The 14,120-nt window shown below is 37.8% G+C and overlaps 1 long non-coding RNA gene across 1 annotated transcript in view; it reads left to right on the top strand.

Moving 5' to 3' along the window:
* LOC129057708 (uncharacterized) overlaps positions 1 to 14,120 on the top strand; it is a 98,424-nt gene that overhangs the window by 50,708 nt on the left and 33,596 nt on the right. Inside the window, exons 3-4 of the long non-coding RNA XR_008522428.2 lie at positions 2,023 to 2,277; positions 6,032 to 6,104. This is a non-coding gene — a long non-coding RNA (uncharacterized LOC129057708). The remainder of the gene's footprint in view (positions 1 to 2,022; positions 2,278 to 6,031; positions 6,105 to 14,120) is intronic.

Genomic DNA, 14,120 nt, shown 5'->3' with positions numbered 1-14,120 from the left:
TCTCTCTATCCAGAAAGTTGGCAAGAACAAGGAAATTCAGTAGGACACATAAAAGTCCTATGTGCTCCCTCAGAGATACTCCCTCAGAAACTATTTACCTCTACTTTACACTCAATGTGGAGACCTGTTATTCTAATTTTTATGAATATTTTAATATTCATGCTTATATTCATAGTTCTTGTGAATATAGCAGTTTAAAAGAGGGAAATGGAATTGCTAGTGGTAGGTACACTGAGAACAGAAAAGAATGTTTTCAGAAAAATTATATATATAAAAAAACCAACATTGCAAACCAGCCTGGGCAACAGAGCAAGAGAGCCTGTCTCTACAAAAAAATGTGTTTTAATTAGCTGGGCAAGATGGTGCATGCCTGTAGTCCTTGTTACTTGCGGGGTGGAGGCAGGAGGATTGCTTGAGCCCAGAACTTGGAGGCTGCAGGGAGCTGTGATTGTGCCACTGCACTCTAGTCTGGAGACCTTGTCTTTAAAAAACAAAATGAAACAAACAAACAAAAAACCATTACAAGGACTTACATGTATATAAATCTGGATCATTTAATAGAATAAACATCTTACATGTCTCAACAACCTCTGAGGTGATTTTTCTACATAATAAACTATCATTTTTTATAACTTGGTGAAGAAAAGTTTAAATTGTGTCTATTGTTTAAGAGCTCAGGGAAGAGTATGATATGTTTGATTTAGATTTCCATTTGAAATGGTTAAAATTAAAAGTCTGGAGCTTAAAGGAAAAATGCTCAGTTATCTGAGAAATTTTACTGCCCAGAAAGAATCATTATCCAAAAATTCTGGATAACCAGGATTTTTCTTCTCTCTTCTTTTCTTCCTAGAGCATTTAATCAAGGCCACCCACAGTCTAGAGATTTTAGAAATTCCCAGTTGAGTAATTTACTCACTAGCAAAGTGAACTGGGAGGAGAATGAGTCTGGGAGCATGGGGTGCTAGGTGCGGCTCCATTTGCAGCCCTTCTTCTGAGATAGGATAAACAGTGAGGGGGCAGCAGGGGTGGGGGCTTCACACTGGCATTTCTCTACCCCCTCTCAAACTTCCTTCCTGTAGCTAAGCTCAAAAATGGTTGGTTAGGCTGTAAAATAAATAATGCTTATTAAGCCTAATTACATGTAGAAAAAAAAACAATTATGCAAGTCATTAAAAGAGTCAGATCAACTTTGCTGTAAGTGTTTCTTACTTTAGAAATGGCTCTGCAGTTTAAGTTTGCTCAGCTTTCAGAACTCATTGTTTTCTAGCAAGCTAGGCTGCTTTAACCACCTCCCATTAGGGAGGAGAGGAAGGGAGAGGAGGGAAGAGGAAAAGAGATACATAACACTTACACACATACTTAAACACACACACACACACACACAGAGAGAGAGAGAGGCAGAGAGAGAGAAAGAGAGAGAGAGAGAGAATTGTCCATGAGAACATTTTAAAAATCAGGATAGATCTACACAAAGTAGGGCTACGGCAGCATGGTTGCAATCACCGTACTTAGGCGAAAATGTTTGTGCTATATTCACCAATTTCCCCTTGTTCTATAACTAGAGCTAAGATTTAAGTTAAGCTGAAATGTAATGTGCAATTCACTTTTTGCTTTCTTTCTCTCTCCTCTTTTAAAAAAGCTGGTAACCAACATTAAAGACATTGTGGTTAGTATCTTTATAACTAAAATATAGCTTCATTTCTGCTCATGGAAATATGTAGTCAATTAGCCATAATGTGGTCCAGACTCCCTTTGATATTCTAAAATAAAAACATTCCAAGTTATTTACTTGAGAAGAGTTGTTTCTAAGCACGCCCAGTAGCTGCTGTTTTTAATAATGCTGCTTTTAATGGGTGCGGGGCATTCTGTGTGAAAGGGGGTAGGAAATGTGTAGCTCAAAGTTCTGAACTATAATCACTGGATTTTTGGAATAATAACCATGAGGGGTTATATTTAGATTCAACTATTATTGAAGTTCATTCACAGACATTTAACAATTCTTGTACTCCTTTCTCTTTTCAGGCAAGTTGAAGGGGGAATGAGGAGTAACCAGGGAAAAGAAGCAGATGAGGACACCGTTTACAAGGATGCCTTGCCCTGGGAATCCTCCCCACAGGAGTAAGAAGGGAACTACCCTTTACATAGCATGTCTGAAGAGAGTTCCCAAATACTTGTTCTTGGACATGGCAGAGCTGGATGCCCAAGAATCTCCTGAGAAACATTAATTACAAAAACCAAGCAAAACAGAACCCCTGGCTCCACATTGATTTGGAGGAGGTAAGATGGGATGCACCAAGGGTGTGGGTGGTAACCACCGATATGGAAAGCATTGCTTTGCATTTGTAGTTAGATCATTTGGGCTTTCTGGCAATTCCCTGTTGTGTGATCTCAAGCAAATCAATCAACTCCTCTGAGCTTCATGTTGATTATTTAGAAAGTGATGATGCTATCAGTAAGTCCCACATTAAAGAGTTATCATGAGAATCAAATGAGATTAGGTATGCAAAAGCACTTATCAATCTGTCAGTTGCCCTCCAATTTTGGCTAAGCTTAGATATTTAAATCCTAGTAATATTTGTGCTAAGTGGTGTGGGAGATAAAGAATCAGAATCTAGTTTGGGAGAAGTTTTCAATCTAACTGGAGAGAAAAGGTATAAATGAAATGGTATAGAAACTACTTGTAACAGCATACTAAGCCACTAAAAAGCATTTTCAGTGTGCACCAATGGCTCTGCACTAGGGTAGATTATGTGGGTGATTGAGAAGTATAGTATACAACATGGATACTCTTCTGAAAGGGCTCCCAGTTTTGGTGGAGAAAAGAGACTCCTCTATAACAGCAAATAACAAAAAGATAATATAATCAAAATAACTGCTAAATTTTATGATACAGCCTCTAAAAGATTACTAAGGGAAGTTCTGAAGAAAGAACAATAGGAATTGCTGTAGTCCAGGAAAGGAGAGAAATTTAGTCCAGGAAAGGAGAGAACTAGAAGTTAAAACAGCAAAAGGAACAGAAAGAGGCTCATTTGTCAGGGGAACAGCAAAAGCCAAGCATAGAGGCAGGAATGATCAGGGTGTATGCAGTACCAGAAAGGAGATCAAACTGGCTAGAATGGTAGGACAGATTACAGAGGGCCTTAAAAGCTCAGCTGAGAAGTTTGTACTTGATACATCAATGCATATTTTGTGTTTGTTGCTAGAATTCTAGACAGTAGACTGTTTATACACTTACCCTTGAAACTCTAGAATTGTGTTGTTCAATATGACAGCAACTAGCCACTGTGGCTATGAAGCACTTGAAATGTGGCTAGTCTGAACTGAGATGTGCTATAAGTATAAAACACATACTAGATTTCAAAGATTTAGTGCAAAAAAAAAAATTTACATTATTTGTTGAAATGATAGTATTTTGATATATTGAGCTAAATTTTAGATATTATTAAAATTAATTTATCTGTTTCTTTTCCTTTTTAAAATAAGGCTACTAAAAACTTTAAGTTACATACGGGGCTTGCATTACATTTCTTTCAACAGTACTGTTCTAGAATGTCAAGATGGGTATTAAAGAATTTTATTTGCACAAGGAGCCTGGGAGAAAGAAACAGACAAACATTTAGGTAGATAGCGGTGAAGATGCCTAGGAGGCCAGAATTAACAGTATTGTATATTGTATCCCCCTCACCACACACAGACACACACCTGGGATATACATCGAAGTCAAGGCAGTGGAACCGGTCCTGGGCCAATGAATAAAGATTGATATAAAGAGTTATTTTTGTGTGCAATACTGAGGGATATCCTTCCAAGAGAAGAGCCACTAAGAAACTGAGAGAGCAAGTAATGTATAAGAATTGTAACAGGATTCATGTTTAAGCACCAGAGCAATAAAAGTCATAAATCTGAATGAGAGACACAGACCTGTCCCACTTCAGAAGAATATCACTAGTGGCTCCGTGGGCTGCATGCTTTACCACTGGGTAGGGCCAGAGGAGCAGAACAGCCATTGCCAGAAGAAAGAGTGGGTAGAAATGGCTCCAGTTACTAGGCAGCTGAGTGGAGACCAGCAGTTCTGACAAAAAAAGAGCAATCTTCTCCAAGGAGAACAACATGCCCACAAGAGACTTAGCCAGGAGGTTTCCTGGCTAAGAGGAAAAAGTGTTTGGGCTTAGAGTCAAAAGTGATTTCTATTGTTACCCACACATTTTGAGAGAAGTATATATTTCCTTATATCGGAGGGAAAGTTTTGTTTTCTGTAAGATGACTAGGCTCTAAAGAGAATATATTATGTTAATGAAGAGGTTTTTTTCCCCCTGAGCATTGTGATGAACATGTTTAAGTAAATTTGGGTAGAATCTACACCCTACTCCCTTCCCAGCTTCCTTTCAACCACCCCACATCCTCATCCAGGCTCTGGATGTTAGTTAGCACTAAGGTTTCAGAGAGAGAGAAAAATTATTATGTTTAATCAAGTGAGAAAAATTTGGAGGGGTTCATGTGTAGAGAGGAAGGACAGCAGAGGGAAGGAAGGGCTGGGAAAACGGGAGAAGGCTTCGTATTCTGTGATGTGATCCTTTTCTTGTAACTTCACCAAAGCTAAAGTTAATTCTACTAAACTCTCCCAAATTTGGCATGAGTGGATTTCTTGGAAAAACCAGCAAAGAGACTGAGTGTTGCCTCTGGGGTAATCTGGGGAGAAATATATAGCATATCCAAAGACCAAGCCTGACCTCAAAATATAAATCACTGTGTTCCATCTCATATTAGGGAGACAGAGAAATATTTTTAAAAGAAGGAATTAAAAATATAGAATTGGAGTTTAGAGATATAAAAATTGTACTCAGAAATAGCATGTGGGGGAACTGGCCCTATTGACCCTGCCCCTGTGTTGTGGCCAACAGGGTTTAAAGGGAGTCTCTGACTCTACAGGCTGTGCTGTTTTAAAGAACTGCTTGTCTCTCCAGGAAGGAGTGCGGAGATTTTCCAAAGCTCTTTATCTCATCCTCTTAGAAAATTGTCTTTCAGTTTTAGTAGAGCCTTAGTTGCCTCCAAGGCCAAAATGTTGAAAGACTGAGAAGTAAAAGATGCTGGGTCTCCAGACTTAAGCATTAGAGCTGCTTCAGATCCAAAAGTTGGGGGAAGAGGAGGAGGCTGGAATGGTCATGGAAGGGAGCCAGGGAAACAGGGAGGGGTGGGATCATGACACTTGCTTTCCTGTTCTCCTACTCATCTGTTACTATTAGAATGAGTAGGCTTCTGGAATTCAGCTGAGCATTGAGGTTTTTTTTCCTGTTTCTTTTTGGGCTCCATGTGTTAAATGAGGCTTCCCACATAGAGCTCCTCAGACTTTGAACCTGCTCTCCAGCTGGCAGTGTGTGTTTCTGCCTGGCATTGGGGAAGGAGTGAGCAGGAAGAGGGACCTCGTTAAAGGGGAGAGATTCTCAAAAGAGGATCTGATGTGTCTTCAATGAAGGTTTCTCTGTCTGAGTTGACCAGCAAAGCTGTATTTACTCCAGCAAGAATCACCTTAGCAACCAGCATAGCCAACGGAATCTACGGATGTGTATATAAATATGAATTCTGTATGTACATGTGTGCATATACAGATAATGCTGTGTATACCTTTTTTCATGTGCTTGGCCATATTCATTTTCACACTAAAGAAGAACCCATCAGTCTGACATGAGATTTTCTCAGGCTATTTGCTTATATTGTAACCATGCTGTCAATCCTTTGATGGTACTTTGGGTAACACTGAAAATACGCTGAATACTGTATTTCACAATATGGTACTGTAGTCAATGTAGGGGAATGGAGGGAGGGAGGTCTCTGTTGGCCAGTTATATTTTCCATTTTCACAGATCATCAGATCTTCTGGGCTCATCATGGACCTGGGGCCTGGTCCTCAGCTCATTAGGTCAGCCAGATACAGTTCTCTTATGAGTGATCAAGTTCTAGGATTCTCAATCATCAGACTTATTAGCTATTTTTAAATAACAATTGCTAAGATTACAACAAAAATTCTTTCCAGAAGGAAGAAAAGCGAGAAGTAACGTAATTCCAGGAAATTACTTGATAAGCACAGAAAGTCAGGATAAAAGGAGGTGAGTTATCCTAAGAAACACTGGTGCTTTGCTGTAACAACCATCTTTTTGCTAAAAGACGCCAGCCAAATGACCAGAAACATCTATATTGGGGTACGTTTTTGTCCCTGGTTAGTACCGGGACATACCAAGGCAAATGCTTACTTTAGAGCTTTTCTTTCTTAGATTATAAGCCCTTTCCACCCCAATCTTAGACAAAGTTAATCTGCTTCTGAGAGAAGAGTAGAAACAAAAAACATCTGTCCCTGGAGAAGGGCAGGAAACCTGGTCAGGCCCAGTATCCTGTAGTGACACAAACAACATATCTGCTCTCATTGGAAGTGAGGCAGGAAGCCCTCTCTTGCCCAAGAATCCATAAAGGTACAAGGCAGAAAATGGCTTCCATGGATGTGGAAGGGGCAGCAATGCCAAGCAAGTTTCACCCTCAAGGCCCAGGCACACAGAACCTAAGACTGAGGCTGAACTATGATAATAAAAAAGCCTTCCTTGCCCCAACCAAGAGCCTTGCACTGAGTAACAAGCCACTGCAGCCTTATCAGTGAGGCAGAGGCAAGATGAGGAGAGATGCCCCCATCCCCACCTGTGGCACAAGAATACAAAGTCCAAAGAGAGATGAGAGTGGAACAGGAACACTGAGAACACTCCTCTAGTGCTCCAGGCCCCACACTAGGAACAAGATAATAGCAGCTGATTATTTAAATTCTTTGGTGCACTAAAGATCATTGTAGCAAAAACAAAACCCAAACCCAGCTCAACTACTGAAAAATTTGACAGAACTTCCCACATGAATAGTTGAACAGAGAAAAGACTTCATTTCCAAGAGTAAATACTATTTACATCAGTCTCTACTATTCCTTTATCACAGGGTCCAACATTCAGTAAAAAATTATGAAACATGCATACATACAAACACAAGAAAAAAGACAACCCATTGTCCAAAGAGAAAGCAATCAACAGAACCAGATCCAGAGGTGACCCAAATATTGGAATAATCAGGCAGTTGACTTTGAAATAATTATGAGTGTGGTATTATGGGATCTAGTGGAATGGATAGACAAGAGGCATAAACACCAGCTGGGCATAGCGGCATGCACCTGTAGTCCCCGCTACTCAGGAGGCTGAGGCAGGAGGATTGCTTGAACCTGGGAGGCAGAGGCTGCAGTGAGCAGAGATGGTGCCATTGCATTCCAGCCTGGATGACAGAATGAGAACTTGTCTCAAAAATAAATAAATAAATAAATAAAAATAAGCAAATAAAGAAATAAAAAACAAGAGGCATAAACATACACACAGCCTTATCAGCAGATTGGATACAGTAGAAGAAAGAGTCAACAAACCTAAAGATAGGTGAATAAAAATGATGTAAAGTGAAATACAAATGAAAAAAAAGAGTGAGGGAGATAAACAGAATATAGCAACCAAGAGCTGTAGGACAACATCAAAGAGTCTAATATACATATAGTTATAGAAGAAGTAAACAAGAGAAATTTGAAGAGATAATAGCTGAGAATTTCCAAATTTGATGGGAAAAAAACAAACAACAAATCACAAATCCAAACTCAGAGAAATAACCTGATTACAGAGTGTAGGAGGTTATAAACCTTGAAAGTAACCGAAAGGGAAAAAAAGAAACCTTAAATACAGAGGAACAGGATGATAATGGCAATAAACTTCTCTTGAGAAACAATGCAAGAAAAAAGAAAGTGGAGCAATATCTTTAAAATATTGAAAGACAAAAAATTATCAACTCAGAATATAATACCTGGTTAAAAAGATCTCAAAAATTAAGTTAAATCAAATCTATTTTAGACACACAGAGTCTGAGAGAATTCATTTAGCAAACCTGAAATACAAGACATTAAAGGAAGTTCTTTAGGCAGGGGTATGATACTGGAGGGAAATTTAGATCTACGCAAAATAATGAAGAGTTCCAGAATGGTAAGTGACAGTGAACAGATTACAAGTCTACCTCTGAGTTTTTGTTTTGTCATTACTATTTTGAACTTATTAAAATTAATCACAATATGGGTTATGTTATATGACTTATACTTTAACTTCTTAGCTATCTGAAAGAAACCATAGATCTTTGATAATATTTAGGAAGCATTCAAGTTTTATCAGTAACACATGTATAAGAATCTCTCAAGATAGTTTACTTAATCAAAAGTGACTAATCACATTCATTCAAATTAATTTTATTATCTAAAATTTCAGAAGGTGAACTTACCTCAGATTGTAGCAACACATGTACCTGTACACATACACAGAGATAGAAACATCTATACATGCATCATGTAAGCCCAAAGACATATAAATGGATATAAAAGATACACATATGTATTGATTCATGACTCATTCATTACTTTTTTTTTAACTTTATTTTAAGCTCAGGGGTACATGTGCAGGTACATAGGTAAACTTGTATCATGGGGTTTTGTTGTGCAGATTATTTCATCACCCAGGTCTTAACCCTTATACCCATTAGTTATTTTTCCTGATCCTCTACCTCTTCCACCCTCCACCCTCTGATAGGCCCTAGAGTGTGTTGTTTCCCTCTGTGTGCCCATGTGTTCTCATCATTTAACTCCCACTTCTAAGTGAGAACATGCAGTATTTTTCTGTTCCTACATTAGTTTACTAAGGATAATGGCCTCCAGCTCCAACCATGTCCCTGCAAAGGACATTACCCTATTCCTTTTATGGCTGCATAGTATTCCATGGTGTATATGTACCACATTTTCTTTTTCTTTTTTTTTATTATACTTTAAGTTTTAGGGTACATGTGCACAACGTGCAGGTTAGTTACATGTGTATACATGTGCCATGTGATTCATTTATTACTTAAAGTAAGCAATTTACCTTTTACTAGGTACTATGCTAGGGCCTGGAGATAATAACCTAAATAAGTCATGATTAGTACCTGGCTTAAGGAAGCTCATGATCTAGTGGGAGTCAAATGCAAAATAAATAAATAATATGGAACTGAATGATGTGTGCCACATTAGCCATATACATAAGACACCAAAGCTGCACAGAGAAGGGTAGAACTAATTCTCTCTAGAGGAGTCAGAGAGGACAAGTAATGGTAGAAGATCCTGCTATCACAGGAATAGACATCTTTTCCATTACAGCAAAAAAAGTCACGTAGTGATGCGCAAAAAGATGGATTGAAGGTAAGCTACTCTCCAGGAGGTTTGTATAATGGTTCAAGTAAGAGATAATAAGTGCCAGATCTAAAGTAGTATTGGTGAATATGTATCCTGGAGAAATTTAGAATATAACAGTCAGACTTGCTGAACAATTGGATGTGGAAGGATGAGAGAGAAGAGGAATTTAAAGTGAGTACTGATTTCTGGCAGGTGAGAAAATGAGTAATTATGTTACTAGCTAAGATGGAAATATATAAAGACACAAGAACAAAAAGAAGAGACATTAGCACTCAAGAGATGCAAACAAAATTTTGCAAGTTGGAAAGCAAATGGAGGAGAGAGAACTGATTGCAGAGTGTAGGAGGTTATAAATCACTCAGTGGAACACTGATGAGTGGATAAACACTTGCAAATCCACAAGAACCATGGCAGGGTGAGACATGACAATGAAAAATAGAGGGACAATTATAAGTGTTGTTGGATCCTCATTCTACTCCCTGTTTCCACTTTCAAAACTCTGAACAAATGGCATAATGCCATCTCAATGCGTGATTAGAGGATTCTTTCCCAAAGAAACTGGCTGTAGGGACAAGTGCTCAACTTATTGATATTTGGAAATTCCTCAGTGAAATAGCTGGGTCCCCACCTGATCCATGTACAGCAAAGCCTACCAGTCGTAAGTTTGCTGCACACAAAACACCTTCTAGTTTCACTATCTTTTTTTTTTTTTTTTTTTTTTTTTTTTTGACACACAGTCTTGCTTTGTTGCCCAGGCTGGAGGGCAGTGGTGCAATCTTGGCTCACTGCAACCTCTGCCTCCTGGGTTCACGTGATTCCCCTGCCTCAGCCTCTCGAGTAGCTGGGACTACAGGCACGTGCCACCATGCTCAGCTAATTTTTTTTTTTTTTTTTTGTATTTTTAGTAGAGACGAGATTTCACCATGTTGGCCAGGATGGTCTCTATCTCTTGACCTCATGATCCGCCCGCCTCAGCCTCCCAAAGTGCTAGGATTACAGGTGCGAGCCACTGCGCCTGGCCTTTTTGTTCTTAAATATGAACAAATAGCAAAGGGTGATCAGATATTTGAAAAAAGTTTCTAAAGTGAAAACAAGCAAAATAGAAGATCTTGAAATTAACTAAAAATATTTTAAAAACAGAAGATGCAATAATTTTTATGTTAACTATTAAAATTAACACAAATTCTAGCAAGACAATTGGATATAAAAGCAATATACAAAATGAACTATTATCTGCTTCTAGAAGGTAAAATAGATGTAGTTTTCCCTATTCTCATGACCATAACTAAAAATCCTGGACATTATATATATATAACAAACATAAGAAGGCTCTGAAGAGTGAAGGCAAGAAGACAGACTGGTTAGGAACTTCAGGACCCAGAGAGAAAACCATAGTTAGCAAGTTCCCCAGATTTGGTTTGTTTGTTTTGTTTTAGTTTTTGTTTTGTTTTGCCTCATAAGTCCCAGACTGGGTGCTAGAGAGCCTGGCATCCCAGAAATGTAAATGGGCACAGACCGAAAAAAAAAATTGCTAAAAAAAAGCCTGCTCTCTCTAGCCAAAGGACCACGAAATTATAAACTTAACAGGAGAGAAAATTTAGAAAACTTATGGTTCTACTTCAGCCATACACCATAGAAAAAACTTTGACTCCATCCCTACCCATACCAGCAAAGATAAGTGGAGCACTTAGAGTTCCACCCTCACCAGTCACCTGCTGGTGTAGTTTCAGTGAAAGCCAAGCAGGGCTTTCATCTCCACCAGGTGATAATAAATAACCCCCTTCCCCCTCACACATGGCATTAGTGGAGACTATGTAGGGAGCTGTGACTTCCACTCCCACCCAGCAGTAACAAGGTAACACTATTCTTCCTAGCCAGGAAGTTATCAGTGGAAGCCTACTGAGGAACAGGAACTCTCAACCCCAACCGACTATATTGAGGAGCCACCCCTTCTCCTTGAGTATCAACAGAGGTTGAGTGGTGAACCTAGACTTCTACCCCAACCTGGCAGAAATTAGGTGGTACCCATTCTTCTCTTTCCACAGTGATGTCACAGAGAGTTGGCTAAATCTTATTTAAGTAAGAATCAGAGTCTCATAACGTAATACTCAAAATTTCTAGATTTCTGCCAAAAATCACCCATCATACAAAGAACCAGGAAAATCTCAAATTGAATGAAAAAAAATTATGGCAACACTGAGATGACAGAACTATTATTATTTGACAAAGCTTTTAAAGCTTTACTGTCTCCACAAGAAACAGAAAGCCTCATCAAGAAAATAGAAGATATAAGGAAGAACCAAATAGAGATTTTAGAACTGACAAATACAGTAATAGAATAAAACACTCAATAGATGGGTTCAATCACAGAATGGCAGGAACAGAAGAGAACAATATAAATTACCTAATCTGGATAGCAGAGAAAAAAATAGAAAAAAATGAATAGCACCTCAGAAACCTATAGGACAAAAGACACTAATGATATTTATGTCATTAGTGTTCCAGAAGGAGAGGAGAAAGAGGACAAAGCTGGAAAAGGACATGAAGAAGTAATGGCTGAAAACTCTCCAAATTTGGCAAGAGGCTTAGCCTATAGATTCAGGAAGCCGAGCAAATCCTAAACAGGATAAACTCAAAGAAATTCACGAGGAGTCACACTTTGAGGAACTAGAGAAAGAAAAATCTTGAAAGCTATAAAAGAGAATTGACACTTTACCAAAAGGGGAAAAACAATTCCAATGACAGAGATTATGGATGCCAGAAGAAAGTGGTGCAATAGTTTTCAAGTGCTGAAAGAAAGAACTTGTCAACTGAGAATCCTATACCCAGTGAAAATATCATTCAGAAATCAATGGGAAATAAAAAAATATTTTCAGGTGAAGGAAAACTAAAAGAACTTGGTTGGTATTGTGGCTTTGCCTGTAATCCCAGTGCCTTAGGAGGCCCAGGTTAAAAGATTGCTTGAGGCCAGGAGTTCAAGACCAGCCTGGGCAACATAGTGAGACTGTCTCTACAAAAAGAAAAAGAAAAAAAGTAGCTGGGCATGGTGGCATGCACCTGTAGCCCTAGCTTCTTGAGAGTCTGAGGCAGGAAGGCCACTTGAGCCCAGGAGTCTGAGGCTGCAGTGAGCTGTGATCACACCATTGCACTCCAGCTTGAATGACAGAGCGAGACCCTGTTTCTCTTTATTGTTTTAGAAAAAAATATGTACAATTTATTCATTAAATGAGGACAAAATTTCTGTAACTCTGGCAAGTCAAGTTACATCATCAAGGTTGTTTATTTAAAAGTAGAAGTATGCATGGGCAATAGTTTTCATAAGAGTCAGAAAAATTAGGCAGGTTTTACAATATAGAGTATCCTTTCTGAGACCCTGTTTCTATTTAAAAAAATTGTTGCAGTAGACCCTCAAAGACCAGTTCAATGATATTCTCTAAGGAAATATTCTCTAAGGAAATAATAAAAGCAGGAATCTTGGACCATTGAGATGGAAGAAAAAAATACAGTAAGCAAAAATATGGGTAAATAAAATTGACTTTCCTTCTTCCTTTGAGTCTTCTAAATTATATTCAAGGGTCAAAGCAAAAATTGTAATATTCTCTCCTGTGTTCTTCAATGTATGTAGAGGTAATATTTGAAACAGTTATATTACAAATGGGAAAGAGTAAAGAGCTGTAAAGGAATGTTTCTATACTCCACTCAAGGGAAATAAAAAACCACATGGAACCAAATGAAAATAAAAATACAACAAATGAAAGAAGCTAAAACAGTACTTCAAGGGAAATTCATGGCACAAAGCGTATATTAGAAAGAAGGAAAATCTCAAATCAATAATCTAAGCTTCCATGTCAAGTATGTAGAAAAGCAAAGCAAAATAAAGTCAAAGCAAGAGGAAAGAAGCTAATAATAAAAAGTAGAAAGCAATGAAATTGAAACAAAAGAGTAGACAAAATCAATGCAACAAAGAGTTTATTCTTTGAAACGATCAGTAAAAGAGATAAACCTCTAGCAAGACTGGCAAAGAAAAAAAGAAAGACACAAATTCCACTATCAAGAATGAAACAGGGGATATTACTACAGACCCCACAGACTTCAAAGGATAAACACTCATAAAATTTAACAACTTAGATGAAATGAACCAATTCCTTGAGAATAACCAACTATTACAACTAACCCAATATGAAGGAGATATTTTAAATTGCCCTAAAGTATTAAGTAAATTTAAATTATAATTTTTAAAATCCCAGAAAAAGAAATCTCCAGGTGTAGATGGTTCCACTGGAGAATTTCACCTAATGTTTAAGGAAAAAGGAACAAATTATTGATACATGACAATCTGAATGAAAATCTTGAGAACTATGCTGAGTAAAAATACCAATCCCTAAATGTTACATACTGTATGCTTCTATTTTTAAATGACAAAATTATAGAATGAATGAATTAGTGGTTGCCAGGGATTTAGGAAGAGGTGAGGTTGGGAGTAAAATGGGTGAGGGATCCTTGTGGTAATAAAAGTGTTTTTCATCTTGAGTGTATCAATGTTAATAACAATATTATTATTGGTTGTGATATCATAAGCTACTTTTGCAAGATGTTACCATCAGAGTAAACTAGGTAAAGGATACATGGAATCTCTTTGTATTATGTCTTAAGATTACATATGATTCTACAATGATCTGAAATAAAAAGTTTAATGAAAAGAAACAACAGTTAGATAAATTACCCCCAAAAAGCTGTATACAAGTGCATTAACAGTATCAAGTACCTAAGAATAACTCTAATAATAAAACAGGTATAAAAGCTCCTTGAGATTATTTTTAAAACTTCATTAATAGTCATTAAGGAAGAC

This window comes from Pongo abelii, chromosome 12 (assembly GCF_028885655.2).
Source record: "Pongo abelii isolate AG06213 chromosome 12, NHGRI_mPonAbe1-v2.0_pri, whole genome shotgun sequence".
Lineage (NCBI taxonomy): Eukaryota > Metazoa > Chordata > Mammalia > Primates > Hominidae > Pongo > Pongo abelii.
Note: the sequence above shows the minus strand (reverse complement) of the source record. Positions and strands in the feature narration are given on the sequence as shown.